The 18,949-nt window shown below is 39.6% G+C and overlaps 1 protein-coding gene across 2 annotated transcripts in view; it reads right to left on the minus strand.

Moving 5' to 3' along the window:
• The window catches only part of LOC126299208 (uncharacterized), a 397,182-nt gene that overhangs the window by 163,076 nt on the left and 215,157 nt on the right, over positions 1-18,949 (minus strand). The window lies entirely within an intron of this gene.

Raw genomic sequence — 18,949 nt, forward strand, 5'->3', positions numbered from 1 at the left:
CGCATCGTTAGTTTGCCCTGAGGAGAATTCTATGAAAAGACTCAGTGGACTTCCGTTTTAGGAAGGACATGTCAGAAGGCACGAGCTGTGTAACAAAGTTGAGAATTGGCCACCAAACACCAGTTATACTTTCCAGCAACCTAATTTACCGTACACGACTATGGACTCATTTCTTCATAGTTAATACGGTTGTTTTAGCCATCTACGTATTACAGTAATAAACCTATGGTGTCCAAGGATAATAGCAGCAATCGATATTTATGAGAAATATGAAATATACGTCTCTGAAAAATTTCACTCTATCCATTAAAAAGTTAGAGTAATTTCGGAAATAAGATTGGGGTTGCAGAGGATAGAACTGGGAATGATCCCAATCAGTAGGAATCCTTAATGCAAGGAGAATGACACTTTGTGTAACAATGTAAACTGTTCCGGAGTATTAATTAATTTTATTCTTCTCGTGTCTGAGCCAGGTAACAGAATATTTCAGGCCTATTTTGAGGCCCTCACGTGCAGATGGCGGACACGGATAGCGCTAATATCGCGTACAGAAGCTATAAAAGGGCAGTAAATTGGCAGACAGGAATCTCTCAGGTGATTAATGTGAAAAGGTTTCCGACGAGGATTGACAGTTGGAGCTAGAAGCAAGCGACATTCCATTTCGGATGTCGTTAATTAATTCAATATTCCGAGATCTACAGAGTAAAGATCGTGCCAGCAATACCAAATTTCAGGTATTAACTCTCATCAAGGACAATGCAGTGACCGACGACCTTCATTTAACGACCGAGAGTAGTGGCGTCAGCGCAGAGACGTCACTCCTAACAGAGAAGCAATACTGTGTGAAGGAACGGCAGAAATCAGTGTGGAACGTACGACGAACATATCCGTTAGGGAAGTGCGGCGAAATTTGGCGTAAGTGGGCTATGGCAGCAGACGAACAACGGGAGAGCGTTTGCTAACAGCACGACGTCGCCAGCAGCTACTCTGTTGCCTCGTGACCACATCGGCTGGACACTAGACACCTAGAAAACGGTGGCCTGGTCTGTTGAGTCCAGATTTCAGTTCATAAGAGCTGACGGTAGGGTTCGAGTGTGGTGCAGAACTCACGATCCCAAGGACACAATTTCTTAACAAGTCACTGTACAAGTTGGTGGTGGCTCCATAATAGTGTGGACTGTGTATACAGGAATCGGACTGGGTCCTCTGATCCAAGAGAGCCGGTCATTGGCTGGGAATGGTTATGCTCGGCTACTTGAAGATCAATTGCAGGCATTCATGGACTTCATGTTCCCTAACAACGATGAAATGTTTTTGAATGACAGTGCACTACGTCGCCGAGCCACACTTGTTCGCAATTGGTTTGAAGAAATTTCTGGACAACTTGAGTACATGATTTGGTCACCCAGATTGCCCGACATGAATCGCATCCACATTTATGAAACCTGTGCGAGAGGCTAGATTAAATTAGATTAGATTCAGTTTCCGTTCCATAGACCCAAAAATGTAAAAAAATGTGGAACATGTCAGGAAGAATAACATAAAAAAGTAAAACATTTGAATGTAGTACTTACTACCTTGATCATTTTTCAGGAGATTATTTAAACAGGTGAATACAAAGCGGTGAAGTGAAACAGCTAATATTTACAGAATTAACACACTATCTGAATGAAACATGGTTATGCACTATTAATAAATTTATCATATAAAATACCTAATCTTGACTGTTGCGACTAAGTGCTGTCAAAACTGTAATCCAACAAATATATTTACTTAAGATTGCTTAAGTCTCTGTTAAGATATTCATCTATGGAGTAGAAGGAGTTGCCTGTCAAAAAGTCTTGCAAACTCTGTTTAAATCGTGCTTTATCTGAAACCAGATTTTTAGTAGTTGCTGGCAATGTATTGAAAATGTGTGTTCCTGATTATTGGACCCCTTTTTGGACCAAGGTAAGTGATTTTAGGTCTTTATGTAGTACTGATGCTATATATTGAGCTGTTGGTTGCAAATAGAGGTATATTACTTGCAACAAATTCCATTAAGGAATAAATATACTGAAAAGCAGCGGTTCCTTGAACAGATTTCTACATTATGTTCTTGAATTTACACCACAAATGATTCTTATCACACGCTTTTGCACCCTAAAAACATTTGCTCGATTTGATGACTTACCCCAGAATATGATCCCGTATGACATAATAGAATGAATGCAAGCGAAGGATGAAAGTATTTTTATTTATATCTCTTGCATCTGGTATCATTCTCACTGAAAATGCAGACTTGTTTAGGCACTTAAGCAAATCTGTGGTATGTCCTTCCCAACCGAATTTATTATCGAGTTGTAATCCTAGAAATTTAGCACTGTCAACCTCTTAGATCTGCGTGTCTTCATATGTTATACAAACGCTGGAAGGAAATCTCTTACAGGATCCGAACTGCATATAGGAGGTCTTCTCAAAGTTTAATGACAGTGAATTAGCTTCACACCATTTATTAATGTCACTTGACTTGTTACTTATTGCAGTGTTTGTATCACCTGCAAACCAAACAAACTTAGCATCTGGCAGTGTAACAGACGAGAGGGCATTAATGTACACAACAAAAAACCAATGCACCCAAGATGGGACCTTGAGGAACACTACAAGTAATTAATTCCCAATCAGATGAAGACAGACTGCTTACTGCACAGGTATTTTGCAACGACACCCTTTGTTTCCTGTTACATAGGTAAGACTCAAACCATTTCGCAGCATTGCAGGTGACACCATAATATCCTAATATACTTAAGAGAATCCTGTGGTTGACATGGTAAAAGGCTTTTGACAGGTCACAGAGAAGGCTAGTAGCTTCTAATTTATTATCTAATGAATTAAAAACATACTTACTGTAAGTGTAAGTAGGTTTCTCTGTATCGGCAGCCTTAATAAGACCAAACTGTGACTTGGACAATATATTATTTGCAGTTAGATGCTTGAAGAGACACTTCAACACCACCTTTCAAAATATTTTTGAGAAACACGGCGAAAATGAAATTTGTCTATAGTTTCATGGTATCTCTGTATCCCCCTTCTTGTAAAGAGGATTAACTTCAGCATATTTTAGCCAGTCTGGAAATATTCCGCTGATAAGAGATTAATTGCATGAATAACTTAAGACAGAACTCAACTCACATAGGCACTCTTTGATTAACTTTGTTGATATGTTATTATACGCACGGGAATACTTTCATGTTAAGGATTTTATAATGGATGCTGCTTCTTTGAGAGACTTAAATGCCATTTACGTCCTACTGAAACCATTTTTAAAGACTGGTCTCATATACTCTATTGCACTGATCACTGAACCTCACAACCACAAGCTGTCAGTACTAGAAACGAAGTACTTGGTTAAGAGGTTTCAACACTACGTGCATTTGTTACCAAAGTCTCAATTTATTTTGGGGCTATCTGCTCCTCTTCCATTTTGGCCCCACCTGTCTCTGTCATCACTATATCCCCTACAGTTTCATTTTGTTGCCTGATGTAATTATCTTCTTCACATAATTAAGCTGCTGCGATTTCTGGATCACTTGCTACGATATTTTACAGTATTCTTTGCAGTGCATTGCAATCTAACATCAGAGAAGTTCCTAGATACTAGATATAGTCTCATTTTGTCCCATGTGATATCTTTATTCCTTATATTATCCATGGTTTTTTTTTTTTACTTCTGTGCGATTTGAGTTACCTATAGGGGAAAAGAGTTTCGAAAAGTGGAAGCAACATTATTAATGGATGCTTTGTAATTCCGCTTGAGTCAAAGGTACTGATTCCCTAGATTTGTCTACACAGATATTACCAATAGCAGTCTCAGAGCATTTACATATCCTAGTTGCAAAGTTCACAGTAGGAACTAAATTGAAAGATAGTGTTACTGACTGCAATAATTGTTCACTGCCAGAGCTATTCAATAAATCCACATTAAAATCACTAGCATCCACTAATTCCTTGTTTTTTACCATGAGAAGGGACAAAAGAGCATCCAAATTGTAAAGGGCTTATTATGAAAATGTTCTTCGGTTGCACAGGCTTCTAAGTGCTGTTCTGAGCAAAATTTATTATTATCAATATACTTAATATGAAAACAGTTTTTACAAATGTGGCAACTCTTCTTTTCTCCATATTTTCTCTACACCAAGAAGGAGCTAACTTGAATCCTGTAACATTTACCATATCCATACCAGTGGTCACAAGACGTTCAGAGAGGTAGATTACGTCAACTTGTTTGCTCAACTCTAATTCTTCTACGTAAATAAGCAACTCATTAAGCTTACCCCTCAGTCCTCAGAAATTCTGAAGCCATAAGGATAAGTGATTTTGTGCACTGGCTAAGTTACAACTGGATGAAACTAATTTTCCTATCAATTTTTGAGTATCTCCAGTTTCAATCAGAGGCTGTCTGAATGAAATGTGTACATTATAATTTGATTTCTGGCTGCCTGTTTTATCAGTGTGAATGTCATTTTCAGCCTGTCTCTGAACATCTTCTGCTTCTACCCTCACTACCCTAAAAAAACTGCTGATCTCTCGCTTGCAATCACCGGTACTTTACCACTTGTGCCAGTACACTGTTTGCTATTTTTCTGTTGAGGTGAAGGCCATGTCTAGTATAATCCCACCTGCTGATGGACTAAACAGGAACCACACTGATATGAGACCCCATAACTGATCCAAGCAGCCATTCCACCTCTAAATTAACTCTTCAAACAGAAGAGTTTAAATGAGGCCGGTCATGGTGCCGCAGAACAGACACAAGCCCATCGCCAGTGTGTCTCGTTGCTAAAGCTATCTTTACCAGGTCACTCTCAGTTTCTATCTTTGCTGTTGCTCACCCCATCCACTTTTACGACGGTGTCTTCCTTTGTGAAGTTATTGCAAAGTGAACCTACGTCCTCTGTCACCTGACCCAAACTAGCACTAGGTTTAAAAAAAAACTTGTGACCTGATAACCTGACACTAGTTCATCCTGCAACAGTTGGCCAACACCTCTGTCATGTGAACTACCTAACAACGAACATTCGTCTTCTTCAAAAAATTTTCTGACTTCTTACCTTTCAAACTCTTTTTGAAAGGTTTTTGTCTCCTGTAAACTCCTTCATCTACTTATAGCCCATCAGTTTCCAACAGTGTCACCAGGTCAAACCTGTTTTTCCACATTCCCAACCACACTGTCTGAGAACGTCAAATTCCCATTTCTTCTTTAACCTGTTGTTACTTCTCACCTCTCCTCTCCCCCCCCCCCCCTTAACCTTTCCAGATGTTGTTAATTTCATTTAGCTTTATCTTCTCCACCTGTCTCGCTTTCCCCCTATATTTGATTTTTACCCTCCACGCTTCCCTCCAGTATTAAATTGATAATCCCTTGATGCCTCAGAACGTGCCGTACCAACCGATCCCTTCTTTTAGTCGGGTCGTGACACAAAATTGCTCTTCTCCCCAATGTTACTCAGTACCTCCTCATTAATTACATGATCTACCCATCAAATCTTTAGCATTTATCTGTAGCACCAAATTTCGAAAGCTTCTATTCTCTTCTTGTCTAAACTACGTAAAGTGCAAGTTTCACTTCCATACATGCCAACACTCCATATAAATACTTTCTGACACTTAAAACTATACTCGATGTTAACAAATTTCTCTTCTTCAGAAACGCTTTCCTTTGCCGTAGCCAGTCTACATTTTTATCCTCTCTACTTCCACCATCATTAATTATTTTGCTCCCCAAGTAGCAAAATTTATCTACTACTTTAAGTGTCTCATTTCTCTCTAATCCCATCAGCATCATGCGATTTAATTTGATTACATTCCAGTGTCCTTGTTTTGCTTTTGTTGATGTTCACCTTATATCCTCCTTTCAAGACACTGTACATTCCACTCAACTGCTCTCCCAGGTCCTTTGCTATCTCTGATAGAATTACAGTGTCATCGGCAAACCTGAAAGTTTTTATTTCTTCTTCATGTATTTTGATTCGTACTACAAATTCTTCTTTTGTTTCCTTCACTGCTTGCTCAATATACAGACTAAATAACAACGGGGATAGGCTGCAACCCTGTCTTGCTCCCTTCTCAACCACTGCTTCCCTTTCATGACCCTCGACTCTTATAACTGCCATCTGGTTTCTGTACAAATTGTAAGTATCCATTCACTCCCTGTATTTTACCACTGCCCCCTTCATCAAAGAGAATATTGTAGTCAACATTGTCAAAAGCTTTCTCTAAGTCTACAAGTGCTATAAACGTAGGTCAGCCCATCCTTAATCTGTTTCTAAGATAAGTCCTAGGGGCAGTATTGCCTCGCATGTTCCAACATTTCTACTGAATCAAACTGATCCACCATGATTACCCATTTTGCGTTTCCTGTCTATCTCATTTTTAAGACGTTTGTATTCCTTTTCACCTGCTTCGTTTACCGCCTTTTTATGTTTTCTCCTTCCATCTGTTAAATTCATTATCTAATACCTCTTCTGTAACCTAAGAATTTCTACTAACCCTCGTCTTTTTATCTACTCGCTCATCTGATGCCTGCACTATTTCATCTCTCAAAGCTACTCATTCTCCTTCTAACATATTCCTTCCCCCTGTATTTGTATATCGTTCCCTAATGCTCTCTCTGAAACTCTTTAAAACGTCTGGTTCTTTCAGTTTATCCAGGTCCCATCTCTTTAAATTCCTAACCTCTTGCAGTTTCTTCAGTTTTAATCTACAGTTCATGACCCATAAATTCTGGTCAAAGTCCACATCTACCCCCTGGCAATGTCTTACAATTTAAAACCTCGTTACTAAATCTATGTCTTACCATTATATAATCCATTTAAAATCTTCCAGTGTCTCAAGGCATCTTCCATGTATACAATCGTCTTTCATGATTCTTGAACCAAGTGTTAGCTATGATTAAGTTATGCTCGGCGCAAAATTCTACGAGGCGGCTTCCTATTTCATTCCTTACCCCCAGTCCATATTCACATCCTACTTTTCCTTCTCTTCTTTTCCCTACTATCGAGTTCCAGTCCCCACCGACTGTTAATTTTTTATCTCCTTTAACTATATGAAGAATTTCTTTTATCGCATCATACATTTCTTCAATCTCTGCACCATCTGCGGAGTTAATCGACATATAAACTTCTACTATTGTGGTGAGTGTGGGATTCGTGTCTATCTTGGCTACAATACTGCGTTTACTATACTGCTGTTCGTAGTAGCTTCTCCGCGCTCCTACTTTTTATTCATTATTAAACTCACTCTTGCGTTACCCCTCTTTTATTTTGTAATTATAACCCTGCATTCACCTGACCAGAAGTTTTGTTCCTCCTGCCACCGAACTTCACTAATTCCCACTGTATCTAACATTAACCTATCCGTTTCCCTTTTTAAATTTTCTAAACTATATGCGCGATTAAGACATCAAACATTCGACGCTCCGATCCGTAGGAAGCCAGTTTTGTTGCTCCTGATAACGACGTCTCCCTGTGTAGTCCTCACCCGGAGATCCGAATGAGGAACTATTTTACTTCTGGAATATTTTACCTAGTATCAGCACAGCAAGGTCGTTTTCGTTAATGTTACAAGGCCAGATCAGTCAGTCATCAAGACGGTTGCCCCTGTAACTACTGAAAACGATGCTTCCCGTCTTCAGGAACCACACATTTGTCTGGCCTCTCAGCAGATACCCCTCCGTTGTGACAGCACCTACTGTACGGCTATCTCTATCGCTGAGGCACGCAAGCCTCCCCACCAGCGGCATGGTCCATGGTTCGAGTGGGAGGGGGGGGGGGGGGGGGGGAGGAAGGCGTGGTCAAAGGAAATTCGGGTAGGTGTTGATATTTTAGTTAGAGGTAGACAGGCATGTGCCCACAAAACTTGCCGACAGTATCCCAAAATTTTAACACAGATAATGTTGCTACATCCGTGTTTCACTTTCATTTACAAAGCAATATTAGTGGTGATGCTGAAAATACTGCGTTCGTAATACGTTTCTACTCTTCGTGCTTCAGTTTTTATCCGTTTTTCCTATTACTTCCCACTAGGTGCAGTGATCTAATATTCTACAAAAATAGAGAGGTTTTGTGTAGTTACAATAAAATTTTCTTAAATGTGCAGAAGAACCATTGTGTAGTCAATAGCAGCATGGATTTTAAAATGCTAGTGTGAGTTTAAATTACTTGTCACTTCGGTAGTGCGCGAAAATTAGCAGTCAGAAGCGAAAATATATTCCTTCATAAAAGATCGTAAATGTTAGAGTGTTTTCAGACTTGAATTACCGCCTTCTTTCAGTTAAGGAATTTAAGCTGATCAGCCATAACATTATGAGCACCGACCTAAAATCGACGTAAACCCCTCCAGGCGATATCAGCGTCGCCTGGCGAGGAATGACTGCTAGTCAGACACACGCAAGGTGCATGTAGTATCAGTGAGCGTGATGTACGTGCGCAGAATAGGGAGGGAGCGCGGTCTGTCTGAGTGTGACTGAGGGCAGATTGCCATAGCCCGAAAGCTTGGTACAACCATGTCGAAAACTGCATGACTTGTCAGGTGTTCGAGGAGTGCTGTAGTGAGTATATCAACACACGCAGAAACTAAAGTGAAGCCACGACCAGACATCGTGATCTTGGGCTACCACCTCTCAATAGAAATGTAGGACGTCGAAGGGCGGGCAGTCTAGTAAAAGAGGACAGGCGGCGAACTGTGGTGGAACTAACATCAGAATTCAATGCTGGGAAGAATACAATTGTGACTGAACAAACAGTGCACTGAACAAACTTAATGATGGGCCTCCGCAGTCGACGACCTATGTATGTGGCAATGTTCACAGTGCGACATCGGCACATATGATTGAAATCGGCACGTGACCATCTGCACAGGACGCTGGCGTAGTGGCACAGCGTTGCATGATCCGATGAATCCCGATACCTTCTTCATCATGCCGATAGGAGGAAGCGAATCCGTCGTCTTCCAGGGGAACAGCTCCTTGACACCTATACGCCGTAACGGATAACAACCAGCGGCTGCTCCGTTATGCTCTGGGGAACACTGACGTGGACATCCACGGGTCCAGTGAAACTCGTGCGAAGCACCAAGACGATCAAGGAGAATCGTACACTGGTGGCAGACCACGTACACTCCATCACGACTACCATGCTTCCCGACGGCAGTGGCACTTTTCAACAAGATAATGAGCCAAATCACAAGGCCAGATCTGTAATAGAGTGGTCGAAGGAACACAGTGGCGAGCTCCAGTTGTAATGCTGGGCCCCCAAATCGCCACATTTGTACCCGATCGAACACATCTGGGATGTGACTGAACGTGGCGTCAGAGCTCATCGCCCCTACCCGGACATTATGGGAATTAGGTGGCTGGTGTGTGCAGATAAAGTGCCAAGTCACTCCGGAGACCTACCAAGGACTCATACCACGACGCTTTCCCGCTGTTATTCGTGGCAGGGGTGGTCATACCGGCTATTAGGTACGTGGTCATAACGTTCTGGCTGACCAGTATATGTGGTTCCTAATGATATAGAACTTCCATGTCTCAGTATACACAGGGTGCCTTTAACCTATAAGGTCAAATAAGAAAATTTGCAGGCGGCTCTAAACTGATACAAGACTAGTAGTCAGACGTGAATGCTTAGTTATTTGTTGACAGTTTCCATTTTACAGCAACAGATTCAGTTCAATAGAAGATACTCGCAGTCCCAACCGCCAGTCTCTCTGCATGCAGTATCACGACGCATAAAATTCACTCAAAATACCCCTGTAGCACATAATGCTATACGTCACACAACTAGGATCTCACCAACCAGATTCTCTTCAGATTGTGCTGAGGTTTCAGGCTTCATTTATCCTCATAGGAATTAAATTTCTAAGAGTGCTTTCCGCCAGTTCCCCTGGCCAAAGGACATCAGCTCTTCAGCTATTCAAAACTACCCTTTGTACAGCTGCTCAGGATAACTAACATCGAAGTGGAAGGGAGCGTCGTGATGGTGAATCTATGTCGTCTTGCCGAGAAAAAGACTAATATCTCGAATGACCACTCGATGAAGTACATCATTCAAATGGGTGACGAGAAATCAAATCGTATTAGTCGATCTTGTACTGTTCCAGATCTCAAATTTACAGAGTATCTTTGCCGGTGGTAGGAGCGGAGGGTGGGGTATGACTTTCCGTTCCTCCAGGCATGGCACTGCGATAATTACAAATACCATCAAGGTTGACAGGTACTTCACCTCTACACAATAATAAATGTAGAATATACGTCCCTGTAGAAATTAACTTGATAATTGACACAATCAAATTTTAGGTTGTAAACCGTTTCACCTCATTGATTGCATACTAAGTAACAAGAGCATTATTGTTGCTCTATCACTGCTCTTCTTACTGTACCCTCGGAGGTGTGCATTTCATGCGAAATCTGACAATTTTCTCCCAAATTATCCTAAATAATTTCCTCATATTCTTCCATTTTCGTGCAGTTCTTTGACAAGAATCCTGACCAGCTATATGTTGCTTGAAAGACGAAGGTTAACATATTTCTATCCACAGCTTCTGGGCCATTGTATCACGTTGTATCACACATTAAATGCGTGTTTTCAAGTTCCTGTAACGAGTAATACTACATCTGCGCCAACCAGTCAACAGTGATAAATTTCAGGGTGGCCATATTTCAGATTGCTGTGTATTATTTTTTTAAGGCAATGGGACCAAAGTCAGTGGGCAGGAAATGGTTTGCTTTGAATAAGAACAGTTTACTAACACGTAGGTTATACACATTCTTCAGAGCAGACTTTGTGAAATATCAGACAGGGTTCTGAAATATCACCACTACTTTCAACATACATGTTAGGTATGCAGTGTACGAACTGTTACGAGGGATCGGAAGTTGAGTTACAGGTGATGAACATTACAGCTGCATAATTCAACTCATTGACCTGTTTAGTAAATATGAGGGACAACTGAAAATGCTAATTACTGAACTGGCAAAAGTATGTACTTAAGATGGGTTATGCGGATAACTGAGAAGAAAATAAATATCGTGACACGCACAGAAATGAGAAATGGAAAGAAGAGGAGTTTCTCGAAAGAAAAATGTTAAAACAAGTCACCACTTACTAAGAAACATTTATCACTCAAAAGGCAGAAGTACAAGTAAATTTCACAGCGAATTCAGTTATTTATTAAGAAGAGAAAAATGATAAAATTCCAAAGTATCTGCCTCGTAACATGAAAGCACTTCATCGAAAATCTCGTGTGGGTAGGTGGCATTTTTGCCTCGAAATTATGTATGTCAAGGAAGCCAGAAAAGAACATATTGGAAATTTGCGAGATGTTGCGCTGGCTAGAAAGTTTGAGATACCACGTAATGAGTAGCCAACATGGGCGTATTCAGACGATCAGGAGACATAACGCTTCTTAAACTTCTTGCCACAACGAGAAACCATATCTGCAGCTATAATAGCTGAAGCATTATTGTATCCTGATACACAGTAATAACAAATAGACAGGAATGCACATTTACTAGTTTCGGGGCGAGCTAGGCATCTCTGAAGGCGCTGACCTGAAATATGTTTTTCTGCAATAAACAGCAAATAGCTGGCGGCCATGATATAAAAATTGGTATAAAGGCAAATGTCCACAAGACACTTTACCACTAGACACAAATTAATTTATTCTATACCAGTGCATGCATGAAATAGCAGTTCATGCCCAGAACTTGCATAGACCGTCTTTACCTTCGACATGCAGCAAATTTATACTACGTGCAAGTTTACACTAATGTGCAACATGCAGAGAGCTACAAAAAGGTCTCTTGTTGTAAATGCAAATCCTAATAGTTAAAGAAGAGTTAATTTTTCAGGTGGAAGGCGAATAGTAGCCTGAGATGTAGTCAGCCCAAATTACAATCTTGGATAGACTCTGAATTTTTCTTTGCCTATTGCTGTAGCAGGAGGACATATTAGCTCACACCACATGAACAGCAATAGTGTGTGCTGTCTCTCTCCTAATCGCATTACACCTAAGCATGGGAATTCTGCATTATCAGCGAGGACCGGTGCCAAATGGTCGATAATCCGGCACGCGAATTTGGTCATGTACACGATCAAATGTCGTATATTTTATAGTGTACTGCAGCTCTTCTGAAATATTAGGATAAATTCTAGCATTTGCGAAAAAATTCTAGCATTTGAGAAAAACCGTTTTTTATTCCGCGAGCTGATGCGTTTCATATTATTTCTCTCTTTTTTTCGAACAGTTGTCGGATTTACAGTTAATGACTTTAGACAACAGTAATTGTCAGAGTTTTAAAATAGATAAGTGTTAATGAAAATAACCAATCCTATGCCATATTGTTTTGCCAACTTTATTTTAAATGAAATCTGTTACGTCGATGAGCGCCTGAGTGACGAAGGTAATTAAGTGCCAATAGTAACGATAAATAAACGTTTTGTTAGTCACATTACGTTCTTCAATCAGAATAAAATTGACTTGACCTATAACATTGTACTACCCAGAGCAGTCATGTATGATACTCCAAAAGTGACATACTCATTTTATGAAAAGGACATTCGAAGCTCATCAACGCTAACATTCATTCTGTAACACGCAAATGTACTAATATACACACTGCGAATATAATGTTCCTCGAAAAAAAAGGAAAAAGTGTCTAAGGTACTATCTATTAATCTTATGTATGAAGTATTTATACATTCTGTATATGAGAAAACCGACTTACGTGTATATCAGTAAAAATTGCATATTAGGAGGAACCTAGTAGTAAAAAATAATGCGTTTCAGTCTCTGCTTCTTGTTTATGAGACCATTTTAAACGCTATACTTGGCTATGTTCTAAATTCAATGTGTACTAAAAAGAATCGAGTAAAAGCATTTATATCCCAGTTATTTACTATACGAGTCCCATGAAATGTATGTCTAGTCATTAAAGTGGTATGTTTGACTTTTTTTTATACCTATGAAAAAAACACGGCACCTGAAAAAAAAAAGCAACGAAACTTCTCATGTTAGGCTTCTGTTTGAAGTTTGAAACGTTTCTCCTACTTTGTGAACCCTTGGACCAGTTGCGCAAGTCCCCAAATTACGTTCCGAGTTTAATCTGGTTTCCTCGTTGTAAAGGAGACGTCGAAATACCAAGTTAAGTAATGTTTACAAACAAGTTTCTACAACAGCAAATATCAAATATTCGAAACGAATTTACTGAATTCGTATGAATGAGTATTCAGGCACAAATTTGTTACCGACTTTCATCGGTGCGTGTCAAATACCAAGAAAGCTTTGGTTGTCTGTGTTACGTAAGTGGGGTGTTAATACAATCAATAGACCAAGAATTACTTATCACCTCCAGCTACTCTCTCAGCCGGTACAACGTACTTGCTCGTTACAAGTATCACCACTGCGGCTGTTAATAGTTATTTTCTGGTGTTAAATGTAACTTGTCGAAAAGTTTTAATATTGCAGGTTATATTTAGTAAGCGATGTGCATTAAATATTATTGCAACACCTAGTCAATATTAAATAACTTCGGGTGAGATTATTTCCAGTCACACACTTAAATTGCAATAGTAGCCTCTTGAATGAAAATACTGTACACCCAAAATCAGTATAAATTCAACATTATCTCTTGTTACTATACAAAATAAAAACTTCCATTCTCAGAGATATTTCTGCAGACACATTGTAAGTAACAGGCTAAGAATTAACCGTTTATCGGTGTCAGTAGATGCAACATACATCTCGCATGGAAACAGTGCTAGAAAGAAGGACGAAGCCTTAAAAGATTAAGGAGTTGTCTAATAACTTAACAATATATCAAAAATATTTTATTAGATGCAAGCAGTCAACTCCCTACGTTGAATTTCGGGCTGCCCTGTATGTTGTATAATGAGATTTATGAAGAAATGTTGCTTGGTAGTTGAATGTAAATCGTATTTTAGCACTCAGATATGTCACCCAATCAGACACCCCTTATATCTGGATCTCACTACAACGAGAATCACGTATTTCACGTGAGTCTTTACCTTGAAGTATTTAATTTCCTGTATCTCGTAGTGGTTTTTAGCAATACATATACGAATAGCACGTTGGAGCGTTGCTGTTCCCGGTTTATGCACTGTACTTATTTAGACATTTATATTTAGGCCAGTTCATTTCCAGAGATATTTACTGTACAATATTTTCCTAATAATGTCTTAATTTGAGAGTCAGGTAGGTATGAGTGTATTAAAGAAATTTTTATGATTGCTCATAGCCTTACATGTTGTACACTGTTTTTCAAGTTGAATAGTTTAAAACTTGTAGTTATTTTCCTGACTTTTAAGTTGAAAGATACAATTTTTTGAATGTTGTTGAATTAATCCGTAATAAACTAGCTTAACCCGATGAACGGAACAAGGAATATTTCTGGAAACTTATTACTCTCTAATTTTCATATCCGAGCAGCATATTTGTTTTTCTCAAACTTAATAGGAACATTTCTGAAAACGCATGGTCTAGGTATGACCTTACAGAATCAGATATCCCTAAATCTGATAGGAGCGTTACTGAGTTGATGGCATCGCCAGTTTCCTGGTCTATCTATAGCCAACCTGAGCTAGTAGTTTGTCTGAAATAACCCCGTCGTCAGCAGGATGTAAATGCCTAATCAACTTCTTCTTGTATATATGCAGACTGAAACTACGAATGCAACTTTGTACCAAGCCCGGGATTCGAACCCAGACCTTCTGTTCACTATGCAGACGAGCTATCCATTACGCCACACTGGCATAGTGACATTGCATGACTACACGGACTATATACATCATAGATGTTTGAGATTTGAAATTGTCTGTGCAACGGTATCGTTTCAATTTAACGTCCTTTTTCTTATAACTACCAAATACCACCCGTGTCTTCTAAAACTGCATTACATTAGCTCACGTAAAACTTAAAATAAAAATGACGTCTGTTAACCAGGACACGGAGACCTGCTATATAGTATGGATGATATAGCGAAAACCAGTCTTACATGTTAATGACACAGCAAGGTTGTGAAATATCTTTATTTGTACAATAAAGAAAGTATTGGAGGTACGCTCTGGCAGAAAACACCAATGCTTTGAAAACAGTTGCTGAATTCAAGGGAGCTGCATATTTGGCAGATGAAGGCCACGGGCGGTCTCTAGCATGCAGAAATATTTTTTGTAAAACATGTTTTAACGGAATATAGAATCAGAACACGAGAACATCAACAAGTATTGATAAAAATTAACCTTTCGAAATATAGGATACTGTGGTTAAGGCCAAATTTCAGGTTCATGAAGACAAAAATATCAGTAGGTCGCCTGATTGAGGTCCCCGCGATACGAGTTATAGCCTAAAGAATCAGAGCAACACGAAGTGCGCACGAGAACAAAAACTTACAGTTACTGGCATGTTCAGGCACTGGTAACTAGACACTATCTAGTGGCACAGTCAGTTAAGATTCACTTTCTAACAAAATCTGCTTTTTGGTTGGCTTCTGTAAATTTATTTCATCTGCCTATGTATGCCTTGAGTAAATATTATTTTACCTCTAATGAAATAGGTCTCAAACATGTATGATCTATATGTCTTCATGTATGCTGCCCGAGAATACGCGGGGGAGGCAAAGGAGAATGGGGTGATAAGTCGGGCCGCGCTGAGTGGCCGCGCGGTTTGAGGTGACATGTCACGGATTGCACGGCCCCTCCCGCTGGAAGTTCGAGCACTCCCTCGGGCATAGATGTGTGTTGTTCTTAGTATAAGTTAGTTTAAGTAGTGTGTAAGTCTAGGGACCGATGACCTTAGCAGTTTGGTCTCTTAGGAATCACACAGATTTGAACATTTGGTAAGTCGGTTGCTGGTATCATTTCTCCCATCTGAAGCTGCGTTCAAGAACGGGCTGCGTGAAGAAAGACTGTCGAAAATTTTCCGGAAGAGTTTTAATTTCTCTGAATTTACTTTTAAAGTCATTCCGCGTGAAGTTATGGGAGGAAATAAAATATTGTTTCTTGGAACGTACATTCTCGGAATTGTAGTGCTAATTCGCTCCACAACGCAGATAGAGGTTCTAGCATTTTCTGCCACTGACAATGAATGAGCATCTGAGGGCTTGCTAAATGAGTCTCTGTGAGAAAGGAATCACTCTTCTTTACATCCCCTATGTTAGTAGCCCCCGGGAAGGTTTCCAAATTGGTGATTATTATTTTTAAATCATTCGTGATAGTAGCCTAGCATTTTGTGGGATGTTTCTTTCACCACTGAATTACTATTGCTTCAACTTCTTCAACTGAATCGTACCGTACATATAGCTTGCAGGCTATTAGCTTCTGCAGTCCCTTCGCTACAAAGAGCTCCAGATGCGTACCCATACATATTTTACTGTTATTAATATCCACCTGTTGATTACTAAATGAATATTTGAACAAACAGATCATCGAAGAATCAAAAAATCTTACACTTAGGGTCTCTCCTAAGAGCCATCAGGTGTTTTTTTTCTGGTGTTTCGAAAGATATTATCAACTTCGTTTTTGCTATGTATATCTGTAGTCATCCCAAACAAATACTGCTCATCGTATCTCTCATGCGGACTCTTGAGTGTCGACGGAAATTGTCGGTTTGTCTCCCGTTAAGAACAAAATTGTTTATAAAGCCGAATTTTGCATGCCCGTTCGATAGAGTGGTTCTAGGTTAGCCTAGTGCGATTTTTTTATCGACAGTAAAACACGAAGAATAACCAGAATTCCAGGAGCGACAGCACCGGCAGAAATAGTCCAACAGTTTTGGGAAAAAATTGAAAATGAAACTTCAAAACTACGAACTCACAATATAAAATTACTCGTAGGAGACTTCAACGTACATATAAGAAAAATACAAGGCAAAAGTAGGAAATCTTTTGCACACAGACGCACCAGTACGAATGGAGGAAGCCTCATCAACTTCTGCACACAATTCGAGTTAAACCTAATGTCAACCTTTTTCAGAAAATTACCAAAGAGGAAGAAACCAGAGCTTCCCTCAATACACCCACAGCACCATATCAGCTATATCATGTGACAATAACTAAACAAAACCGTAGATAAATCATGAACGTGAGAGCGAGATGGAGACTAATCACAGATTCTGACTATTTTTTAAATCAAAGCCAAATTTCAACCTAAAATACCAAATCCCAAACTTCAGGAAGTCGATAAAATTGAAACAAAATTGCTGTCAGACAACAGCAGCAAATTCGTTAAAAAGCTTCACACAAAGAAGATGGGAAACTGGGACGAAGTCAGAGAAGCATTGATACAAACGGTGAATGAATCGGAACAATCACCAACAAAAGCAAATGTAGATGGTGGAGTAGGATACGTGACCAAGGGATAGATCGTCGACAAACAGCTTTGGAAAAAATTGATCTTCTGAAAAAAGGAGAAAGACTGGAACACATTCAAGGAGATCAGAAAACTGACGTCAAAATAATTCGAATAAACAAACGGAAATATAACAAAAACGAATAAAGACAATAGTTACAAATTTCAACAGAACAATACCAGAGACTGCTACAAAGTTTTCAAAGTTTCCAAGTAGAGATGGGATAATAGCAGAAACGTGTAAACTGGGAGCGGAGCGGGCCTCTGAAACCGTGTTTTATGATGTTATTAAGATTTTTGGGAGAAAGGAAGACCACTGGAAGGCTGGGAACAAACCGATATCTATTTGCGACATGAGAGGCGACAAGACAGACATTACCGAGGTATATCTCTACTTCCACTCACCGACAAAACTGTATCCAAAGCTCTACCGAATCATATAGAAGACCAAGCAGAACACACAACTGACGACTGCCAAGCAGAGTTCAGAAAAAGTTTATCGTGCCCACAGCAAATATTTAAATAGAAAATAATCCTCAGGATAAGAACAATGCGGAACCTTAACGTAGTTGTTACATTCGTTGATCTCAAAAAAGGCTACGATTCGGTAATCAGACATACAGTATTCCTAACATTGGAAGAAGCAGGTATCGACAAAACCATCAGGCAATTAGTCACAACTTCAAAAGTTGAACTCCTAATAAAAGTTTCCGAACCCTTCTAAATTAACACTGAATTTAGGCAAGGCGATCGTCTCTCGCCGAGTCTCTTCAATCTGGTCTTAGACAAGATCATGAGAAAGTGGGATAAGGAGCCAAAGAGATAAAATTCGAAAGAATACATCTAGAAGAAGGAAGAGGAAGTTTCGAGATCAAACTATCACGAAGTCACAGCAAAAACTGGATTAAAAGTGTGATATTAGAAAACGGAATAGAAAATGCTCAGTAAAATTTTAGGTCCTGGAGTAGTAATATGCAAAATAATGATTAGAACACAGTGTAGGCAACCTTAGGTGAACCGTTTCAGTAAATGCTAGGAAACAGCCGTCTCCCACTCCCGGACAACCTTGTTCTCTATCTCTGGTGACTCGAAGGGAACGAGACGTTGAACTCTAACCCTCATCTTAAATTGTTTTTTGTTTGCTCGTACTATCTTATTTCTCTGACAGTTCAATAAGTTCCTTTTCCATGATGTTGCCACGATACATTGTATACATAAAATGGTTTAAATGGCTCTAAGCACTATGGGACTTAACATCTGAGGTTATTAGTCCCATAGACATAGAACGACTTAAACCTAACTAACCTAAGGACATCACACACAGTCATGCCCGAGGCAGGATTTGAACCTGCGACAGTAGCAGCAGCGTGGTTCCAGACTGAAGCGCCTATAACCGCTCGGACACAGCGGCCGGCTATGTATACTTGAACTGGAGCATGTACTCTCTAAGACTGTGTAAGAAATATGATATTACGCAGCTTATTTATTTCATTCCTCGTGTTGGTTTCGAATATTAGAGAAGTACCAATTCTATTACTTAACATCCCTTC

This window comes from Schistocerca gregaria, chromosome X, assembly GCF_023897955.1.
Source record: "Schistocerca gregaria isolate iqSchGreg1 chromosome X, iqSchGreg1.2, whole genome shotgun sequence".
NCBI classification, from domain to species: Eukaryota; Metazoa; Arthropoda; class Insecta; order Orthoptera; family Acrididae; genus Schistocerca; species Schistocerca gregaria.